The 23,385-nt window shown below is 36.4% G+C and overlaps 1 long non-coding RNA gene across 1 annotated transcript; it reads left to right on the forward strand.

The window, feature by feature from the left end:
• Window positions 1-8,374: 8,374 nt before the first annotated feature.
• On the forward strand, window positions 8,375-13,058 carry LOC149193240 (uncharacterized). Its single transcript, XR_016254929.1, has 3 exons — window positions 8,375-8,554; window positions 8,680-8,751; window positions 12,828-13,058. It is a non-coding gene; the product is annotated as an uncharacterized LOC149193240 (long non-coding RNA).
• The last annotated feature ends 10,327 nt before the right edge of the window (window positions 13,059-23,385 follow it).

Raw genomic sequence — 23,385 nt, forward strand, 5'->3', positions numbered from 1 at the left:
CAAGCCGAGCCCAGAATTCACAAAATTCTCAAGTGGATGAGATGCATGGGAGCAGAGATTATATGAATGAGAGTGGCCAAAGATGATCGAAGGATCTGAAAGAGGGGATAAGTGAACCAATTTGGGGATAGCAGGAGGAGTAGTCGAGTTAACTAGAAGGTGAATGTCCAGGGGGCAGGTAATAGCACCAGATGTAAAGTTTGGTATAGATGTAGATGCAGGATGCATATGTTGCACAAAGAAATAAAATGAAGCATCAGAAACATAACAAGAGAGAGGAGGAATACCCGATGATCGAGTAGTCGAAGCAGCAGCCATGGGCCTCGTCATAGGCAAGGCGGGAGGACGGGGAGTGTTCGAGGATGGCATCTGAGTTGAACCGCCTGCCATCTCCTGAGGAACATTTTCCTGTGGTGTCTGTTCAACAGCTGAAGAGGGTGCAGAAGGAGCAGCTTCCTTTGCTTCTTTAGAAGGAGAAGCAGTCTTACATACCATCGGGCATTCCTTGTAAATATGCCCAACCTTATGGCACCTTCGGCATCTGAATGACACACCTTCATAATCCAAGATTTGAATTCGGGTGAAATTCTTCCATTGCAGAGTGTTTTTTTCTTCCAACCCTTCTCTGGTGTCAAATAAGCCAAAATACGAGCCATAGATCAATTGCCAGAGCTGATATATGATTTGTCATAATCAAGATAGGAGTCGAGTGATGAATATATCTTTATACCAAAAGTGGACGGGTAAACCTGACAGCCCGACCCATAGTGGTCCATCTCCAATTTGTTCCTGCTCTTGATCGAATAGAGGCCTCCAACGCTTAAGCATGACCGGGGCCATATCTATATGCCAGTATCTAGAGAGAACCTAATTTGTATATTCCTCCTGCTGAAGGTAGAGCGCAAACTACGACCGAGCCAGCGTTTGAACCTCTAGTGGTTCTTTGAAAATGCTCCCCCATATCTCTTTGACCCAGAGGCGGAGTCTGTCAGTTGAATAAGCACGACCACAAACTCTTCCAACTAGAACCCTGCTCATCGTATCTACTACTTCCCCCATTTGGACCCCTTCTCCAAATTTTAGGGTCAGATCCTTGCTCGTAGCCTTTACACACTTTAGCTTTCTCTTTCCAGTACGCGGCGCAGTCAGGTGATCCTACAAGGGGTCCTGAGTGCCTTGATGCTCCTATTGTGGCTACTGCATGTTATGATGAGCTTTAATCACTGGAGTTTCAAAGAAGCGTAATGGGGTGGAAGAGGAACCCAGTTCAGATGCAGGAGGGACAAGCGGAAAGGAAGATGGTTGAGAGGCGCCAACCGCTGAATCGAACCCTACAAAGGAGGGTAGCTTAAAGGATGTCTAATGGGGCAAATCTTTGGATGGCGACGAGTCAAATGGACGAGATGGCGGTGTGCACGAGGCGAGCAAATGGAGAGTAGCCGGCAAGAGGGGATGGCAGTTGAGTTCCGAAGAGTCGATAGAGAGGGCGGCGAATGGAAGGCTGGATGAGGAAGGACCAGGGAGCGGACGAGAGGGAGGAGTAATGGTAAAATGCAAGAAAGATGGACACCAGCGGGTGTAGCTCCTGGCGGAGTGTTAGGGCACGACCAGATAGGCGCATAGGGGTTAGGGTCGGCTGAGTAGTCCACCTCTTCCGCATCCATGTCTGACATCCTGCAGTCAGCCCCAGTGACAGCAAAAGGGAATTCGATGACAGCAAACCCGAAGTGAAAATGCCAACCGTGATGGTGAGAATGATAGCACAGCTACGAAAATTAGCATGCGGGGGTCCAGCTGCAGACAGTGGAGGGGGAACCCTAACCACACTCCCAGTTCAGAAAAGGCATGAGCTCCTGGTTACCCATGGTGGTCCTTTGTTTCTTCAATTTTTCTTGATTGTTCATATATTTACATTATCAAAACTGGGAAGGGGTATTAGATCTCCCCATCCTTATTTTGTGCATTTGTGAGATGCTTTAGATGTCATTATTCTGATATTTATCTGCTCACCCCTCTACAATGAGTTTAATTAAAAACACCATAAGGATCGCCTACCTTGCCCCTGTTAAAAGATTCCTCATCTCTTCATCCTCTCATTGGAAAATCAATGAGCTTAGCATGACTCCATTCTCAATGGATTTTCCCTCTTCCCTATGATCAAGTTGTTAAATCTATTCCTCTTTGATCTTAATACCTAGCTATTCCTCTCTGATATTAATACCTACCCTAAGACCTAAGTGACTGAAGAACCATGTAGAGAGAGTCCTCTCTGAAGCTAGAAATGCTAGATTCCAGTTTTAAAGTGGTTTGTGGTTACCTTTGGATTCCTCTCCTCAGCCTTGAGGAATTACAAAGTGCTAACGCTTTCTTTCTTGTGATTGCTTTCCAAGTAGCATGGGCCCGTATACCTCCTTTTTTCTCTCATTTAATTTCATGAGCTTTCATGTTTCTTCCTTGCACAAAAAACCATGACGTCCCAAAAAAGCGACTCCCTTCCCAACTCTGAATTTGTGTCCAGTGTTGTGATGTGCTCAGTCCCCATTTTTATTTCATTTCTCCATATAATATTTACAATGTGTATACGATGCCATCTCCATGAGAACTTCGAGTGGAGTTGTCACACCTTCAAACATCTTCTTGGCCCAACATCAACACAATATATTTTGCTCTCGCATTTTGGATATTCCTTTCACACGTTATATGGACATAATATCTATTGTCCTCATCATGCTGAGTTACCATTGATATCATAGTGCAGAAGTGTAAGCACATGTAACGTTCTTTGCGGTGGAGCATATAGCTTGGTTAAACAAACAATTTCTCACCGTTAATTCGTAATTCCACCCTGGGGATCCTAGTTACTGGTTTGAAACGTTTACCAACACTTGCCAGTTTTGGTGTAATGGAAAACCTCTTCATGGTATCAGATCCTGGACCCAAGTTCGATTCCCCCGAGTTGCGTTTGAGGGGGGGGTGTTGCAAGAATCACCGCACCTCTATGGAATACGTAATTTCCACCCTGAGGATCCTAGTTACTGGTTTGGAACATTTACCAACACTTACGGATTACACTTTGGTGTAATGGAAAACTTCTTAAAGAGGTGACTCTTATTAAAGCATCATAATAAATTATAAACAAGGTGCACGACAATATTATTATAGGAAGGTGTTTATATAAATTAAACTCATCACACATATCTTAACAGGTTGGATTGCATTGATATTGAGACATCAACACATGTTTTCCTTCAACGAGAAATTTGCAGTTCAACAACAACGAAGTTGACGACACGTGAGACCTTTAAATAGCAAATGTTGACACATGAAGCCTCTGCAATACTATATGTATTCGATTCAAATAGTATGAACTTCAGTGAATTTATGGTATACCAAATAATGTCAGAGATAAATTTCATAATTAGTGCGAATTTTATAGAGCGATCGAACAATGATTTTATCTTTTTTTACTAATATTGTACGCATTCAATTCAGACGATATTAATCTCCTTTTTACTCGAATAAGTGATGTCAATCATTTTGGTGCGAATGTGAACAAAATCGTGCCATCCAAAATAGAGTAGAGAGATCGACCAATGTCATATTTCATAAATGGCGCCATCCAAATTTGAGGATAGAGATGGAACAATGTTTTGTTTCATAAATCGTTACATACAAAATTGAGTTCTATAAATGGTCACATTTTAGTGTACTTTGATGTTATCATTTTTACAAAACGATGCATCAAAATAGATTCCCACATTGTTATTTTTCATAAATTTTTGGCAATTTTAAATCACAAGCATGTATATGGCCATCACAATTTGTAATTTATTATTCACTTCCCACTAACCGGACCTCACCGGAGTCCGACTATACTAACCTGGGATCCGGGCGGACTGGTCTACTTTGAGGAATGGGGTCGGTACAGTGGCATTAGTAGGGTTCACAGAGTCAAGTTCCTCTAACTCCTTTGACGTAGAGGCCCGACTCTTGATGGCCGCTTATTCTAATAAATAATATAATAATATTTTATGATATTCAAGGTTAAATGTCAGTATGCTATCTATATATAAATGTCTTGTCTATTTTTATATAATACTCCACACATTTCAATATTTTGAAGGCAAACATCACATAAAACGAGAGTTAGGAAAGTCACTGGTCTTTGTGCGCTCCATATTTACAGGCAGGCATCATTACGAAATGCCAGATCAAAGGGCCAAACCTTTCTTTTACATAAAATTGTGAAATATAAAAAATATATTATATAGAACAATATACCATTACCAGTACACCTCTTCCCGCAAACGATATCTTTGAACTTTAATTTGCCACGACATGTAACATTCTTCGGAAAAATGCAGGTTTGTTCCCTGCCATATCCTGTAAAGAGTTCAATCATCATTCATTGGCGGGATCGAGGCTTCATGGCTTCCATTCCAGGTCGGGAGTCGGGGTTCTCACCACAATTTGATTAAGGCTTGCTTCGAAGCCTGAACTTCGACTGGTTGCTCAGTGAATTCGTTCTTGTGTAAATACGGAGCACGATTTTTTTGCAATGGATCACTCTCGGAGCTTATTTCGAATGTTGATTCGTTGAATATTTGGCAATCAAGCTGACATGGCGCGGTCAATGCCTGTATAATTAACAATCAGACAAATATGGACGCGGTCAATGCCCATGTCCATCTCCATCTAATTACCCAATATTCAGTAAATGAGCAATCAAGATAAAAATTCCCCTGGCCCCACTAAAATCACTGGTAATAATTTTACTTCATAAAACAATCCTTAGAATAAAGGTTGTGTTTTGGGCTGACCTAGCTTGAGCTTGTAAAGAAGCACTTCGTTTTGGTGGACGCCCTGGATGGTTTGGCTATGGCTATTTGCCTTCTTCTTTTATGGATTTTTCACTTGATTAGGGTCAATGGGCGAGGTGGTGGAAAAACAGGCCCTGTACGGTATTACAACTGTGATGAGATAGGTCACATCTGCAGGGATTGTCCTCAACCTAGAAGAGTTGCTGATTCCTGCCCCTGCTTCCCCTGCGGCCTTCACTGGCTTTGCTATTCCCTCTTATGATGGGCGGGTTATTTTATGCCATCCACATTCATGCGCCATGCCGGCGGGCCTGTAGTGTTACTTCCTAAAGCCCCCCGGTCAGTGGCTCCCAATATAACATGGTAAAGGCTAATAAGAAGTAGGCATGCAATTTCATATGCCACTGTCAATTCCTTCTCCTTGTGTATTTTTTCACTCTACTAATGCTATTGTTAATTGGGCTCCTCCATGTAAACATGTTTCTTAATCACCACCCCCAAACAGTACAGAACTTTTGGTTCATGAAATCAATTAAGTTGATGCATCATTCTCCACCGCCAGTTGCGATTCTCAACAGCTTAGCAGAGGGTGCGATGCTCCCGAACAATGTTTGAATATCCTCAAGTCAATAAGCAATCAGGCAACGTAATATATATATCCCATGAGAGCATTCAATATCCATCCCACGAGAGCATTCACCAGTTTCATACATATATATATAGAAAAATCTATCCCGCGGGAGAGTTTCATAATGGCTTAAAAGTATGAAAAAAATCATTAATTTATATATTAAAAAATGTTATGAAATTTTATATTTAAAAAAATAATTATAAAATAGTAAATTCTCTATTAGATATTTGTATTAAAAAATTACAAGAAAGAGTAAATTTTATATTTAAAAAATTGCAAAATTTTAAAATATAGTTTTTAATAACCATAACAATTATTATTAAAATTAATTATATTAATAATTGATTTGGAATTCTGTATAGAAATCTTCGGCAAAATCACATAACCAATATTTCGTCGACGCGTTTCGAACCAACCAGTGTGGTTCATCGTCAGGACAAGATGAAGAACTGATCTGGCGTAGCGAGAATAAATAGAGTGTGCAGAGATTCCAACAGCTAAATCCTAACGGCTAATTTTGACCCGGTCAAACCCCTAAATTGGTTAGTTAAAATTTTTATCGAAGAAAGTAAAATAAGGTAATTTAAGGAAATTCAATTGTTAATTTTAGGAAAAGAATTGATATTTTAATAATAATGGTCATATTATATAATAAATAATCTATCCCTTATTATTCCAATATAACCTACAAGAAAAGAAAACCCATTATTAAAAATAGAATTTATTTATCCTAGGTAATTTATTGATAATTATCTAATGGTAAAATAGATCGTGTTTTTTGGAATTCATTTTCTAGGAGTCGTCTAACGAGGCGGAGGAATTGCCGAGACAATAAAAAATGGCTGGAATCCGCGCAAAAAAATTTCAAAAAATCTTGTAGTGGCAGTATTTAAATCGTGTTTTTTATGGTGGAAATGGATTTAGCACCATCAAAAATGTCTAGGACACCTAAAACTTTGAAGTTTAACAACTATAACTTGGATTTACAAAAATCTTTGCCGGATTTTCTCTAAATATGACCGGAATTTCCATAACTTTCCAGGCAATTCCTCCACCTCGTTAGACTACGCGCATTTCTATGAGTCACTTGAAAACTTAATCTACACATTTATTATTGAGTAAATCTGAATTTTAATGAGAATTAATAATTGAGACAAACAAGAATTTGCAAATCTAGTTTCCTAATCGAGATGTGTGAGTTGAGTGTCAAGCACGGATCCAGAGTAAATTAATCATATTAATATAAAATAAGTTATTTTAAGATATATATATATATATTTTAAGAATTAACTTTAAAAAAATAATTTAAAATAAGTGCTACATAGTAGCTAGTACCTGCCACTTAGTTTGCGGTTTAAATTAAATATAGTTAAATTAAAGTAAAAAAATAATAAATAACTAAAATGCAGTAAGAAATATCATTTTGCATAAATATTTATATTTTTTTATATTAATAATATATTTATTTTTCAAATAATAAAAAGTGATTAAAAATATCTTTTCAATCTCTTTAATTTAATAGAGCTCAAATTTAATTAAATAATTTTTATATGATTATATTTTTAAATAATCGCATCGCTTCTTAGCATACGGGACTTAGCATATGTTGAATGCCAGTGCTCTGATGCCTGATGGGGTGATTGCAGCTTATTTCATTGTATCAAACAGCATGATTAAACACAGATTCTGCCAATTCTTGGTAATAAAACCAATGTCACTTCTCTTAGTCTAGATTTCCATCCTTTGTGATGATGGCTCACGCTTATTTGGGCTCACCATTTCTCAAACTTGGTGTTACCTGCTTTAAAATGCCACGATTGACCCTGCATCTATCTTTCATATCAACATATTCGAGCTCCATCAAAATATGCTTTTGTCCTTCGATAGCTTCTGTCACAAGCAGCATGATTAAAGTTTAAACACGCCTTCTGCTAATTCCTGGCAATAATGTGAAGGTTCCTTCTGTTAATCCAGATTGCCATCCTCTGCAATGATGGTTGGCACTTATTGGGCTCATCATTTCTCAAACTTGGAGTTACCTGCGTTAAAATGCCATGATTGAGTCCTGTGTTATCTTTGGATGTCAACCTATCTGAGCTCCATCAAAGTAGCCTCAGGCCATTGATAGCCCATGTTGCTCTACATTGGATCTCAAGACCCAAAGACTTGATTTTTATAAGTTATTAAGGAAATTCTTTTCTAATTGTTCCTTTTTCATTGTGTAGTTATCCTGACCTATGATGAATGCCAGTGCTCTGATTCTTTTGTTGTACTTGTTGTAAATGGAGCATCTGGATAATATATTTTTCTTGTCTTCCATTTCTTTGACCTTAACATAATCTTTCTTATGCCTTAAAGCTTTCCAGGTCTCTTTGAGGGTTATTCATCTTGATATGTTCATCTTGATGTGTGCAGAGCCGGGAGCATCTTGCTTTATGTTGGACAGGATAAGTTTCATCGCAATATATCTCATACCTTGGATTATGTTGTTGATCAGTCCGAGTTCACAGTCCAAAGCCTAAGAAATGTGTTAGGGTATCTTGACCTTGCAAAAACTACGGGCGTAGACCAAGTGTTCCTTCCTGTAAGTGACCAACAAAACATTGATGATTTGAATAGAAAGTTGAATAGGGCAGCAAATGATCTAGAGTCCAAAACCAAAGACAATTCTCGGACAATAAGGGATGTACTGGAGAATGTGTAAGCATCTCTGGAACAACATCTTTAACTTGCATGTCAGAGTTACTCATCTGAGAAGTTGTGCTGCTGGATTAATTAACCCAGTTTTGTCTTTGTTTTATTACTTGCATTAAGCTAATAAGCTGTGATTTTCTTGAGCCAGGCGATTTACCTTAATTGTGGTGGCTGCAGCAATGCTGGTTCTGGCATTTCTTGGACTTTGTATGATCTACTACCTGTTTCTAATACCCAAATGCACCATAAGATTGGGACTTCAATTTTATGTCTGAGCATTTGCGCTTATTGAACTTTAAATCTGTTTTCCTTATTATTATTTTTTACTTAATTTTTTGAACTAATCTGATCCCTGTGATTGTTGGTTGGCAGTATTTTCTATTCTTGGACTCAAGACTCTGGTTTACTTGTAAGTTCTATATGTAGAAAAACTTGTTTTTTCCACGAGGATAAAAAATGCATGAAGATATGGTTTGATAAATTAAACCATTAAACATTGCCCTGTTGATTATCTGTTTCTGCTTTGTTTCTCAGTTTGGTACTTGGTGCATGGTTTCTTGTGGCGGGAACATTTATTCTTTGTGGAGTGTTCGTTTTATTAAACAGGTAAGTTGGTTTTATCTCTAAACCCCCGCGGTATTCGTGTCCAAAATATAAGGTGGTCAGCACTTCCAGTAACACATTTGGATTGTCATTGTCAAATACTTGGTTGATATTTTTCCCTTCAAAATAAAAGCCTGCAAGGATGTTTTTTCTTGCAGAAAGAAAAACAACAATTAAATTAAAAAGGTTACATTTGATGGATTATTTTTTTGTTCTGCAAAGTTTACCACTATTAAATCTTTGCCTCTTGATATTTTGTTGACATCCAAATAGGCCTTCAGGGTGAAAAAAACCTCCCTTGAAATGTCAATTCTGCTGCTACAATGAATGGTCATTAATATTTTTAATCAATTGAGAATACCATGAGTGAGATATTTACATTCATTAAGAACTAAATATATGAAAGGGTTCTACATTCATTCATTAGCAGCACTTGCTAATGAAACCTTATCAATTAGTATTACCTGAAAGAAATTAGTTATAGACACCAATGCAATTTGATCAGCCCTTATAATTGGGTTGGATCTCGTTCAAAATGATGAAAGACTTATCCAAAAGGTAGGAAAGGCATATACAAAATACGCATGAATTCTCCCATGAATCTTCCCTTATGTGCCAAAAGGGGAAATATGGAAGAAATTTCCTTTTTGTTCTCTTAGATAACAGTGTGAGATTCTTAGTCTAGGTTCCTCTCTATAGGTTCATTGAGCATGATTTTGATCTAGCTTCCCAGTATTGCTCTTGATCCTTCTTAGATGTAACCTGTAACCATGGGATATTGGCGAGGTAATGTAAGTCTAATGTACGATTAGAATTAGAAAGCACCGATTTGATGAAAGAAATAAATATTTTGAAATTTTATAACCTGAATACCTCTTGTAGGAAGTCTGCGGTGCCTGCCTTTTCTTTCAGGACATTTGAAACCACAGCTTTCAAAAAATTCCAGCACATTTTCCCTAGGTCCATGGTAGACAATCTGCCCCTCTGATAAGAGTATTATGTCATCAAAGAAATCAAATGTTTCTGGTGCTGGCTGCAACAGAGACATGAGAATTGTTGCATCCATGAGATGGGTAAACTGCTGTAGGCATTTAACTATCTGATACGTGGTCGAGCTGTCAAGTCCTGTCGAGATCTCGTCCATGAAGAGAGTCTTGGTAGGTCCAACAATCATCTCCCCTGATACGTTCTCTAATAACATAATGATATCTAGACTATGTGATTAGTTATATTTTTCTTGTTCTGGCACTGTTTTGGTAGCCTGAGGTATTTATCTATATATTTTTCCAAGCAAAACCTAATATGAACCTGAGGAAAGCTTTGTCACATTTTGGATGGCATTCTTGATAAACCCATCAACATAAACTAGTACACCTGATCAAAAAGCCTTTAATCCAGCACCTGCTATCACAAAAAAGCTTTAATTGACAATGTCCATGGAATTAGATGAATTGAATGGAAAATGTGGACAAATTGTTGAAAAAACATCTGGATGCTGTCACATGATTTGCAGGTCAGTAAACTGGTAAAATGCATTTTGTTGAATATTATTTTTGATAATACCCCATTCATCTTTGATAAAGATAACTGGTTCCAAGTCTGAAAATTAGATTGTCTAATGATAGCTGTAGGTTATGATATCTATACTGTGTGCATATGGATGCCTAAGTATTTTCAGTTGAAAAGCAAAGCTACATACTAATTGTCCATGGCTTAACAAAGATGTTTCTTCAAATGTATCTAGCTTACGGCCATGACAGATCAAAATTAAAGAGAATTTCTTTTGCTTTGCATGATCATCATCTGTAAATACTTCTTCGTGCTCCCAATCATCTCGTGCAAGTTAATTGACCATTCTCAGAGAAAACCAACCACTATTTAGTATTGGGTAGTTAGGTATAGTCTAGAGTTGGGCCCCAAAATTTTTTAGGAGATTGGAAATGCATCACAATGTGATGTTGAATTCTTGTCTGTGAAAGGAATATGTATACATAGTTTTTAGAATAAACTTACTCGAGAACTATACCCTACTTTTATGTTGAACCATTTTAGTTTATATTTGTATTAATCATAATACCTCTGGCATAGCTTGTGTCAAACCGTTACTCTTGTTTCCAATGATTCATAAAAAATTACAGATCATAAACAAAGATATTCAATTGGTACAAATGATGTGCAGGCATTGCAAAGTTCCATCTTCCAAATGGCTGTTTGATTATTTTTCCAAACAAAAGTATCTTATTCACTGCAGTGTCCACCTTCAAAAGAGCAGATAAATAATTCCAATTTGCAATCACAAAGGATGATCCAATTTTATTGCAGTGTCCACCTTCAAAAGAGAAGATAAATAATTCCAATTTGCAATCACAAAGGATGATCCGATTTTATGTTGCCTTCCCATGTCAACACTGGATGCTTCATCATCCCCAAGAATTTTTAGCAGATGCAAGGCATTCCAAAGGGCCTGTCAAGGGGATTCTCTGGACGGGCAGAGTCGGAGCAGAGAAAGATGGTGAAAGAAATAAGAGTGAGGAAATATGACAAGTTGCTGGTAATCAGTATAGAGTATCTCCTGGCACATTTTGTTCACAAAAGTAAGGGTACTTTTGCCCATGGTAATTTGGTTGTGGACCCCTATATTGTGTTTGTGCACCCTCAGGCTTGCAGATTTCTGTGGGCTTGTTTTTCTGCATTCAAGGTGGTTCTGTGGTCAGGAAACCTAGAGAGGTCCATGATTTTGTGCTGCAGAACATTTTAGGAGGTAGTAGTTCTGGTAGGATTCTTTCTTATTCCATTGAGGACTGTATCATAACGAGAATCAACCGACAGGGCAATGCAGTTCATGGATGTTATAAGAATTTGACTAGAGTGTGGGAAGATCTGGGAGACATGGTAGTGCAAATACGCTTTTAATTGATACTTCAAATGTGGCCAGGGTTAGAAATCAAGATGGAAATGTCATTTGCCCCATTCCCTACCAATATCATGTGCAGGCTTCTCATGGGCAACTAGAGACCTATCTCTTGCCTTATTTGGAATGTTTGGAATTGGTGCCACATATTCCTGAATTTGTAAATAATTTTCCTGTTTCGCCTAGAAACGGAACTCAGTTGGCAACGGTCTCAATTCGAAGAGGGCAAGGTTATTCCACCACAGAGTCATGGAATTTTAAACAACTGGAATATGTTTCCGAGCAGTGTAACTGAAACTTCTAATTCTCAGTTGCATTAATTTAATACTCAATGCCTTGGGATTAGTAATACTGCCCAACGTTTTCCCATTACAAGAACAAACATCTCATTCTCGCAGTCAGTTCCACCTGCTGCTAACTTCGGTATTTTTGAAATGTATCACGAACTCTCGTCAAGCGTGTTATTGGGTTTCAATGATCATATACAGACTTATAGCAACATTAATTATACGAGGGAACTTATTAAGCTGAGTGATGACAATATGAAATATGCGAGGTAACTGAGTCGGGGGAACGTTGATTTGCATAACGTGGCCTGCGAGAAGGAAAAATTGGAAAAGACGCTGCAAGAAAGGGAGGACTGTCTACAAAAAGCGGTAGATGCCTTAAAGAAAGTAACTGAAGAAAAGAAAAAGGCAGAAGAGAAAAACGCTGACATATCAAAAACATTTGTAGAAATGGGTAGGGCTTTGAAACAGGTGAAACTGGAGAAGAACTTAGCAATAAAATAGAGAGAAAACATTATTTGTTCTTTGCGAGGAACTGTCTAAGTTCTGCAAGAAAAGTTAGGAAGCTTTGAGAAGAAAGAGAGAGAAAAATATTTGTCAAGATGGAAGCTGAGAAAGAAACGGCTCAAGTTCAATCTACTTTGACAACTATCACTGAACTGAAACGAGAAGAAAACTGTATTCTCTCTTTCCTCAGTTGTTTCTTCAAGAGTGAAGCGACCAGCTTCCGTCAAGACTAGTAGTCTTTTGTTAGTTTGATGTTTATGTCTTGTTATCAGAAATCATATAAATTATCTTTTTTCCTTGCATCAAAATGTTTTATTCATTTTATAAGAGCTTTCAAATGTCCAAAGACTGACAATTGAAAACTGAAAATGCAGCTCTCTTGCTTGTGGACACATGTTTGGCATGTCTTGTATTAGAAAGTGGCTTCAGCGACATGTGAATAACATTGGCAAGGTAAGATTATTCAACCTCGCAATTGTTGATTTCCATGGTCTTGATGTTAAGTGAGCTGGTAAGGCTATGAACTTTTTCAAAAAGATTAAGTTTCTATGTTTTTGTTGCAACCAAATCTTGGGAATTGTAATTTTCTATTTCTGTAAATGTGTAGTGTCTGCAATGCAATAACAAAGCTGAGCTGGATGACATCAGAATTCTTTATGCCCCAGTTATAGATGTCACTGCTCAACAATAGTGGCAGATCAGTCGTCTTTGTTGCAATACCCACAGTTTCTAGTAGTGTCCACAATGCAATAACAAGGCTGAGCTGGATGACATCAGAATTCTTTATGCCCCAGTTATAGCTGTCACTGCTCAACAATAGTGGCAGATCAGTCGTCTTTGTTGCAATACCCACAGTTTCTATCATCAAGAGACAGCTGAAGATAATTTTTTAAAGGCATTAGAAGGCTACTCCCTCCCCAATTCCCATAAATATTTGTTTGGTGAAGGGTAAAGGCTCTGACAGAAAGGAAACCTTGCGAAATTCTAAGGCTCTTTTAATTTTTGTAATGCACCTGAACATCATCTGCTTTCTAATTTTGTATCAGTAACACGATGCTTATCAAAGAAGCACAAAGCATTAGACTAAAAGAACAAAAAGTTAAACAGACAAAAGCTAATTACAAATCTGGATCATTTCCGCCTTACCTGGGGAAATTGTTACCAAATTTTGTTGATTTTAAAAAGATCTACCCTTTTCAATGAAGGATGTAATAGTCTTAGGTTCTTGGTATGGATCTGCATGCTCTGTACTATTAAGCATCGACAAACATCTTCTAATGTGAAATGCTGTAATAGTCTTAGGTTCTTTGTGTGGACCCGCATTTTTTGTATTAATAATCATAAACAAACATCTTCAATGTGAATATTAATAATGGACAAACATTTTCTAATGTGAAATGCTTGAACTAGGGAAATAACACTTTATCTTGTTAAAGATATATTTGAAGCAGAAGCAGTAGTGCAAATGATATCATGAGAAACAAGCATGTGGAGGTTAAAGAGATTTGAAGCAGAAGCACTACTGCAAATGATATCATGAGAAACATGCATGTGCAGGTGAGTAAAGTTCTTCATCAAAGCAACATGAGCATTTGAAAGTAGGAGTTGTTAAATGTTCTATGTTTTTGTCTTCTCTTTTTTTGATATATTTTTTGAATGGGATGCATCCAAGCATTGAAATTTCAGAAGTTGGGCTTATTGTGCATATGAAATGGCATGTGTTCATGCTTTTGAAATTTTACTTAGAGAAAAGAAAAGATGGATTTGGTATTGCATATGAATGAGATGTATTCTTCATATATGCTTGGCCATCTATAGAGGTTTCTTGATTTTGGGTAATTAACTTAACCTCTTGATTTTGGGTAATTAACTTACTCTAAAATGAAATAAGACATTCAATGTGTTCCTGAAAAGTAATTGCACAATGATCCAGTCCAAGAAAATACTACAAAAGAATCTAACTCTAAAAATAACCACTAAAAATTCAAAAACCAAGAAGAATGATCCAGTTTTATGTTGCCTTCCCATGTCATGACTGGCTGCTTCATCATCCCCAAGAATTTTTAGCGGTAGATTCTTTTGTAGTATTTGATGCTGATTTTGTTTTGGTTCACAGCAGTGATCCAAGTGGGTTGCGTTATATGGTTTTCCCAGTTGGGCTAAATAAATCTGGGAATTTGGGATTCCTAGTTTTTGTGTATATTATGATACCAGCCAAGTGGTCATTGAATGGATTTCGGATTCCTTTGTCCTTGTGTGTATTATGATACCTTCCAATTGGTCATTGAAGGGATTATGCATTTTTTAACTTAAAGCATTCTATGTTTACCTATAAAATAAATAAATAAAAATGTCTCTTAATTCGAAATACACGCAATGGTAAATGTTGACATAATCCAAGTAAATAATGTTGATATTGCGTAATGGTTAGTGTTTATATAATCTATTTAAAGAATGCTTTTTCAACACTCATGGTTTAAGTAAATAATGTTTTTTCTTATTTGAAATTAACCATTGTTGATCTGACCTTCACTCGAGGGGTTATCATTATTAATTAAGGTGGTTTTATATATGGTATAAGCGGACAACAATTTTAGAAATAATTATTGAGTTTACAAGTCGAAGATAGAAATAGATTAGATAACGCGCAGTTATTTTAAAATATTAAATTACAATGTGGAAAAGCATATTACAATTACTTAATGTTTTAGTCGTAGTGTCAACCAGCAATGTAAGTGGTTTGTTTTAATATTTGCAACTCACAAATTTCTCCGCTTTTCATTTATCATGTAAAACGGTGTAATTTATTTTTTATTTAAAAAAATAAAGTGTGTTGCCAATAATCTATTGAGTTTTTAGTATGAACGCATTTTAAACTTAATATATTGATATGAATGGTTTGGTTTTGGTTTTGTTGTTTTAGTATGAAATCTGCTGGTACGGGATGGTCATGGTGGTTATTGCCTTGGTGGTTATTAACTGAAGCATATTAACTGAAGAAGGGATTGCACAGATAATTACTTTCTAAATTGAATAATGCTAAACTAGTTAGGTTTCCAATTTGTGGAGGTATTCATCCTGCTAATTCATTGAAACTCAAGTCTAAGTAGTAGAGTTTTGTAGAGAGGTGGCCTATAGTAAACGACAATTTCCCTGTGAGATTATTCTGGGATAAGTCTAACTTTTGTAGATTGGAACAGTTACTAAGAGCAGTAAGAATAGGACATCTCGTGGTGCTGCCGCTAATCAAGTGACTGTCACCAAAGGCTAGCCTGTGGAGATTGAGAGAAAGACGAAGCACCCTTAAGCGAGAGAGGGTTCCCAATTGATAGGGAGAGATTGTACCTTGTAATCCCATGCCCTAGAATATGGAAAATGTGGTTTATATGGCCCTATAATATGGTGTTTATGTCAATTCTTTGATGAGAATGCTCTACATTTATTCCTTAAGTGTCCTTATGCTATGGGGACATGGATTCATGTTTCCCAGAATATCAGGATTAATATTAATTGGGACTTTCCTACAATTAAGGAGGGCTTCAAACAATGGATAGTCTCGACACAGGTTGGAAACATACTACCTTTTCTTGTTTTTTGGGGAATCTAGAAAGCGGGTAATACACCCATCTTTGATGATAATAGATATAGCATTTAGTATATTTATTCCAAAATCTATGCTTTGTACTGTGAATATCGGCAGACCACTGGTTACATGATGAACAATATTATAAAGTCTTGACCCTCACAGACATCTTTTCCTATCAGCCATTTCAATGGGGCATCCCAGAATCAATGTTGCGGTTGTGGAGTCTGCATTGCTACTAGTGCAGATCTCATGTATCACTTTCGTTGGAATGGAGAACATGGCACTAACAGAGTGGAAGCTATTGCATTATGGGGTTTATTGTATTGTGTGAAGCGACTGAACCTCGATGTTTTTCATATATTTGGCGATTATCATATAACCATACATTGGATTAACAATGGGACTACTTTTTCCCCTCCACATTTCGTCCATTGGATGCATCAAATAAACAAGATCAAAGGACTTTTCCAACAAGTCACCTTTTCACATCTACATAGGGAATTCAACGTTGTTGCTAAGAAGTTTTCAAATAAAGGACTTTCAATGAATCTGGGTTGCATCAAATTTTCGGTTTACTTGCAGGGACGTCACATTAGTACCAATTTTTTTCCCTTCGAGCTCATGGACAAATCTATCTCTTTTGTTTTTATTTTTGGGCCACAATGCCTCATTTACTACCACATCTTTTTCTGGGAGTTTATATTTTCATCCTAATTGTTGTTGGCCTATATGATGAATTAGTATATGATTCTTTTTTGGTAGGTATTGGAGAAAACTGATTTCAAATATTAGAGTTTTGGCTAGTATTAGTTGTTGTTGATTGTTGATTAGTTTTCCATGTGGCTATATATCTGATGCTACATTTTAACAATATGTTACATGTAAACATAGCTCTCTTATTAATAGAAACATGCTGATTTTTTTTTTTTGTCTTGAAAGAAATAAAAATCCAATATTTAATAATAATAGTAAAATTAAAAAAAACAATCATATTAGAAAGTAGTAAAATTAATATTCATATTTCTTTTCACATTTTATAAATTCTTGAATTTTCACATATCATTAACCAAGAGGGGCAACATAATATGGTAGTAGTAGAATATAATTTTCTATCAATCTCCAACTATATTTATACACAAACTTGTTTTCCAACATTGAGTGATGATTATGGATTGATCATAATTATTTCATGTAGGTGTATTATCCATAAATTATAATCAAGTCCCAATGCTAAGAATACATCACTCAGTATTGGAGGAATTATCAGAATGTGTAGGATAATCTACATAATATGAGACAAAAAATACAAATTTCAATTGTTATGCGTGCAAATAATGATGTAACAAAGAGTACATATTGCTTCCTTGCATGTTGTAAATATGAAAAAATCCTTTAATGTTTAACAACATGTTAACATGTCTATAAATTGGTGTTATATATCTAAAATCATTGTTTAGAAGCTAAGAAGAGAGGGAAAATGATACAAATAATCTTCGGCGTGAGTCGAGCCTTCATGCCCATTATAGGAGGTTTTCAACATGTTTTCAGAATGGGGCCATTATAACACCATATCTAATGTCATAGTTGAAGATTGCTTAATGAAGTACATATTCTCATTGGATCTTTGATATTAGGTTAGTTGTATATTATCCATATATCATTTGGTGTCATATCCTAGCATGATTGTTATAGTTTGTTGATTTGTAAATGAACAATTTATGACCTACTCTCTTTACCAACATGGATTCTCTACAAAAGTCTCTTTTTGTACTTTTTTTTCATTTTTATAAAGAGATTTATATTTTAAAAGATTAAAAAGTGTATGTACGTCCTCTCTCTTTTACAAAATTCTCAATCATTCTTTATTCTTCTCTATTTACAATCTTGCTTGCACACAATATAAACAACTAGCTTGCATAGCATACAACCAACTAATGAACAATGGTAAATAACACAAAAATTCCAATGAGTTAGAAATCAATATATCAAATCTTGAACTTTAAATAGTTTATAATTTCCATAAAATTAATTACAAACCATTGGTTGCATACGCCATTGAGGTAAATTTAGTCACTAAAATACCTCCCTCTCACAAAATTAACCAAGAAGTATTCTCTCTGAAAGCCGTTATTATTGGGGGATTCAATAGTTCTTTGTGAAAGCCATTTCATAGATTCTCAATTTTTGAATAAATTCCCAGTTTTTAAAAATAAGACAAATTTTATGTCTGGATTCAAGATTTCAGTGCCCTGCAGATGGATGTCCAGGGTTATTGAAAGTTGATTTTTAAATTCAATGCCAGGTTAAGTGCTAATTAGCCTGTAATTTTAGTTAGGCACTCTGTGATTCCTCACATTTGAAGGTTAACTAAATGTTAGATTTTGCAAATGAGAAATTGCTGCTAAAGAAAATATTTAGGCTTGAAGTGAGGGCTTACCTGTCAAATTATTTTCTTTACAGGCCTTATATAACTATTTCCAGAGGCTGTTGTTTTCGGAGGACTTTTTTTGTGTTAGGGCCTACCTTTAAAAAAAAATTCTTTTTAAATTCAATGCCATGTCAAGTGTTAGTTAGCCCGTAACTTGAATTAGGAGCTCTGTTGATTCCTCGCATTTGAAGGTTAACTAAATGCTAGATTTTGCAAATGAGAAATTACTGTCAAAGAAAATATTTAGCCTTGAAGTTAAGACCTACCTGTCAAATTATTTTCCTTGCATCATGCCTTATAGGCATATAGCTGTTTTTAGTGTTTTTTTCTTTTTCTTTCCGGATGACCTTTTCTGTGTTAGGGCCTGCCTGTCAAATTATTTTCTTTGCATCAGGGTTTGTATAGCTCTTTTCAGGGGCCTTTTCTTTCGGAGGACTATTTTTGTGTCAAACCTGTAAATTTTGTAAGAATTCAAGAATTTGGAGTAGTGCATTTGAATATAACACTGGCTTTAGCCAACAGAGATATTAACGCTTCTATCTCCAGTCATATCTAGCTTGCTGCATGTTGATCATTGTTGTGGGTCCTGTGACATCTCCACAAAACAAACATCTGGAAAATCCTCGTCTGCGTTCTATATACTGAAGCAGACTTTGATTGGATTCCTTTGCATTGATTTGGTTAGTTTTTGGGTTTCTTTTCTATTTCCTGGAGTGTGTTGGAGTGTTGGAGCAGACTTGTATATCATCCAGGAGTTTAAGCTACTACAGTAATGTAGAGGTAAATTCTCCAAGCATTGTATTGACAAGCCTATCAAGAAATTATATACTTCTTATCAGCTGAAGTAAGGATCGGGATTTGCATTAGAGTCTACTTGTAATCATTGAAAAATCTCCTCAATAAAAATCAGATTTTTGCCTTAGTTCTTTAACTGAAGTTATTTATCTGAAATTTTCCTTGAAGTATTTGACGAAATTTCTGAGTTGTTTGTTGAAGGTGTTACTTCAATTTCGTTGTGATTTTGCTGGCCATGGAAACAAACCAAAGCATTAAGAGGTGCAGAAGAAGTGGGGCTTTTAATGATATATTTATTTATACTGCCTTCGTCCACTAGCAGGTGTACAACACGACTATCTCCTCAGTATCGAACAGAATCTTCTGAATTTAACTCTCAGAGGATCGCAATCAAGACTGTTTGCACAATCCGGGCTTCTGTTTTATCGTGATTTTATTTCTTCGAACTGCCAAATTTTATCAGACGATTACTTATACCTTGTAAGTCGCTGCATCTCACATTTTACCGTTTTTCTTCAAACATTAGCAATGGTTATTTTCTGTTGAATTCCAGCTAAACCATGGCATTCTCAATTTTCGGCGTCGCTCGTGAGTTTTGAACCCTTGACTTCTTTCTGAAAGCCGTTATTATTGGGGGATTCAATAGTTCTTTGTGAAAGCCATTTCATAGATTCTCAATTTTTGAATAAATTCCCAGTTTTTAAAAATAAGACAAATTTTATGTCCGGATTCAAGATTTCAGTGCCCTGCAGATGGATGTCCAGGGTTATTGAAAGTTGATTTTTAAATTCAATGCCAGGTTAAGTGCTAATTAGCCTGTAATTTCAGTTAGGCACTCTGTGATTCCTCACATTTGAAGGTTAACTAAATGTTAGATTTTGCAAATGAGAAATTGCTGCTAAAGAAAATATTTAGGCTTGAAGTGAGGGCTTACCTGTCAAATTATTTTCTTTACAGGCCTTATATAACTATTTCCAGAGGCTGTTGTTTTCGGAGGACTTTTTTTGTGTTAGGGCCTACCTGTCAAAAAAAATTCTTTTTAAATTCAATGCCATGTCAAGTGTTAGTTAGCCCGTAACTTGAATTAGGAGCTCTGTTGATTCCTCGCATTTGAAGGTTAACTAAATGCTAGATTTTGCAAATGAGAAATTACTGTCAAAGAAAATATTTAGCCTTGAAGTTAAGACCTACCTGTCAAATTATTTTCCTTGCATCATGCCTTATAGGCATATAGCTGTTTTTAGTGTTTTTTCTTTTTCTTTCCGGATGACCTTTTCTGTGTTAGGGCCTGCCTGTCAAATTATTTTCTTTGCATCAGGGTTTGTATAGCTCTTTTTAGGAGCCTTTTCTTTCGGAGGACTATTTTTGTGTCAAACCTGTAAATTTTGTAAGAATTCAAGAATTTGGAGTAGTGCATTTGAATATAACACTGGCTTTAGCCAACAAAGATATTAACGCTTCTATCTCCAGTCATATCTAGCTTGCTGCATGTTGATCATTGTTGTGGGTCCTGTTACATCTCCACAAAACAAACATTTGGAAAATCCTCGTCTGCGTTCTATATACTGAAGCAGACTTTGATTGGATTCCTTTGCATTGATTTGGTTAGTTTTTGGGTTTCTTTTTTATTTCCTGGATTGTGTTAGAGTGTTGGAGTAGACTTGTATATCATCCAGGAGTTTAAGCTACTACAGTAATGTAGAGGTAAATTCTCCAAGCATTGTATTGACAAGCCTATCAAGAAATTATATACTTCCTATCAGCTGAAGTAAGGATCGGGATTTGCATTAGAGTCTACTTGTAATCATTGAAAAATCTCCTCAATAAAAATCAGATTTTTGCCTTAGTTCTTTAACTGAAGTTATTTATCTGAAATTTTCCTTGAAGTGTTTGACGAAATTTCTGAGTTGTTTGTTGAAGGTGTTTCCAGACTTTGCATTCAAACTGTTTGTAGAAAGGTGCCAAAGAGAAATTTTAAATTTTTTGGAAAAGTTTGTATGTAACTTTTGTTGGGTATATTATAGTGGTATTAGAGCATAACTCTGGCCAGCTGTGGGTGATATCAAGGAGAAGAATTTGAGGGTCAGAATGGAAGTTTAAAGATAAAAAGCTTCCAAGTCAGAAATTTGAAGATTACAACCAAGATTTCACAAACATGTTAGAACAATTGGAAACATGGTTGTCATTAAAGATGGCAAAGAAAGGGGAAAGCAATTACAAATCTGAAGACGAAGATATAAGCATAAATGAAGATTCAGTACATTTAGTTGAAGATACAGTTGAAGCCTTGTGAAATGCATCTGAAGCGAGCCAAAGGGTAAGTGTTAATCCAAATGGTGGTAGGAAAAAGGTATTAATTCATGTTGCAAATAAAGAGGTTTCCAAACCAGGCTTAGAAGAAATATATGGACCATTTTCATTTGAATTCTTAGTTGGAAGGACCCTGAAAAAGTTTGTCCCATGAAAAGGTTCAGTTACCCACTAAGTCTGGTAGTGTCATGATTGAAGGTATTGTTCATGTCAAAGGCTCAGCAAAATATGGACAGAAATCTTGTGAAGACAATCCGAAGCACCTTGATGGCATCATTCTCATTTGCAGGGGATAAGATCCCACTCAAGATGTATTCAATATAAGTAAATTTCGACATCAAAATATGGATCAGTTTACTGGAGTCTTTGTAAGGCCACTGGAAGTTTGCAATGATGTTACAAGGAACATGCTCCAAGAAGAAATTGAATTCCTAGTGGATGGTACAGCTGAAGACAACAAGGAACATTCTCTAATGAAACTAAGCTTCCACACTCCAAACTCCAATACCATGTTTGCTGAGGACATTTCTATCCTTACACCTGGGATTGTTGCTAAAAGGAGGAGAGGTAATTCTGTTACTTGTATCTTGTCTCAACCATTTAATGAATTTACTAGGGTTCTTGCAATGTGTGGTAATGTGGAGATTCAACTAAATAAAAATGTAACAATAGCACATCAAGAAGGATTGCAGACGAAAAATTCCCTTCAGAAAAAAGGTAATAAAGAATATTATCAAATATCATCTGCAGCTGGAATTTAGTCCCCCAATGCATCGTATTATGTTGCACATGAGATATACATTTCTCAATTCAGTTCAGGAATCTCGGGGAAGATGTCAAGAAGGCAAAGTGAGTGGATTGATGCTCCCGTGAACCATGCTAGAGACTAGCCAATTGCTCTTTGTTCCATGGAAAACAGGGTTCAGGAGCATGTGAGAGGACTGTTAGAACATCATATAAAAGAAACTTTCCTTCCATGCTACTCCACACAATGGATCAGTGCCAAAGAACCAGAGCAGGGGAAGTAATGGTTAAATGACAATCCTTATCTGATAAAGTTTGAAATGAAAAATTCCTTCAATTAAGTAGGACCTGGAACATGCAAAGGAAGCAATTTTTAGGCATGGAGTATGTGGCCTAGTGAATGATCCATACAATGAGTTAGATCACCAACATCCTTCTAAACAAATGTAAATTAAGCATGTCAGAGAGATGCTTACAAAGGTGAGGTGCCTTGCCTAATACCATGATTACCATGTCTGGTTTGTTGCTCTGATGCTTACAAAGGTGAGGTGCCTTGCCTAATACCATGATTACCATGTCTGGTTTGTTGCTCACCAAAAACAGTTACAAGATTGGCATGGTGATGCTCCCAGTCTCCACGATATTAATGGCAATTCACATTTTATCAATACGCGTACCAAAGGAATTATAGTTCATGGAACTCGGGATCCTGGTGTTGGTATAAGCTCGCCGATCTCCTGCAAAAATCAGGCCACACTGCCATTGTATTCGATCTCGCAGCCTCGGGTCTCCATCCCACGCGCCCCGATCACATATCCTCATTACAGCAATACGCAGAACCCCTTTTGGAGGCCCTGCGTTCAATTTCAGATTCAGAAAAGGTATCACAGATTTAAATCAAAATTTAATCCAATTTTGAATGATTTAAATCACAATTGAATCCAATTTTGAATTTCTGATGAAATATTGACACTTATCACGATGAACAATTGGTGGAAGGCAGTCATGGTGAAGATAAGAAAGGCCTTGAGCTGAATCTAAAGAAATTATGTGCCTTGTAGGCCAGTTG

The sequence above is a fragment of the Pinus tabuliformis genome, chromosome 2_2 (assembly GCF_031772625.1).
Source record: "Pinus tabuliformis cultivar Carrire ecotype Pingquan chromosome 2_2, CPIR1, whole genome shotgun sequence".
Classification (NCBI taxonomy): Eukaryota; Viridiplantae; Streptophyta; class Pinopsida; order Pinales; family Pinaceae; genus Pinus; species Pinus tabuliformis.